Below are 988 nucleotides of genomic sequence, written 5' to 3'. Positions count from 1 at the left end.
CTGGCTGCAATCATAGGAGGACTGATTTTCATCTGGACACATCTGCATGTCTCTACTGTCTTCTGTTCCAACCATTGTGGACACTCTCTGAAAGATCAAAGTGGCCAACAATCAGGAGCCTTCAAGCATGTGTCTATGCCAATGGGTTAGTGACTGCACCCTGTGAGTTGGTAAATATTTTCTGTATCACTCACCACTTGGCAGGTGAGGAAGTCGCCAAAGTGCTCAGGCAGGGTGGGGAAAAAAAGGAATGGAATCAAGAAACACAGGAAGGAAAGAGGATAAGTGATGTTACGTTAAGAGGAATGCAGTCAACATGGAATGATGATTTGCTCAACATAAAACTGATGATCTGCTCTATAAAAATTCACTTAATTCACAATAAAAAGTTAAAAAAAAAAAAAAAAAAAAAAAAAAAAAAAAAAAAAAAAAAAAAAAAAAAACCCACAAGTGCCTAGGAACAAGCCAGTTATGCAAGCATGTGCTAGCACCCATGGGGTCTCCTATGTGGTCATAAGAGAACAGCTGTGACCCACTTATCCCTTTGTGGCTACATGGGTGTGGGCATATTCAGATCTCTTAAGAAGCCTCTCAATGTAAATTTTTGTTCGTTTTGTTTTCATTTCACATATACTAAATTACAAAAACTTGTTTAAAAAATAAACAAATAAACCAGGAATTAAAAATGAGCATCAGACAAACACCACCAACTTTGGTGATACAGCAATACCTTATGGGCTGCTGGAGTTTGACTTGTGAAAATCATAACTAAAAAAGAGTGAGCATGGAGTTGATTTGGATTCCTAATGGCCCCATGTGTGTCAGAGTAGAACTGTGTGTTACAGGAAGTAGGTTGTAGGCCCTTCCTGCTAAGGTACCTCTCTGTGGAGTTGAACCTCCAAACTTTCAGCTAGCAAATAAGTGTGCTCTGTTTGCACTACCCAGGGAGCCCTTTTGTCAGCTATATTATTGTTGTTGTTAGGTGTCA

The sequence above is a fragment of the Chrysochloris asiatica genome, unplaced genomic scaffold (assembly GCF_000296735.1).
Source record: "Chrysochloris asiatica unplaced genomic scaffold, ChrAsi1.0 scaffold00474, whole genome shotgun sequence".
Taxonomy (NCBI): Eukaryota; Metazoa; Chordata; class Mammalia; order Afrosoricida; family Chrysochloridae; genus Chrysochloris; species Chrysochloris asiatica.
This window is presented reverse-complemented; position numbering follows the sequence as displayed.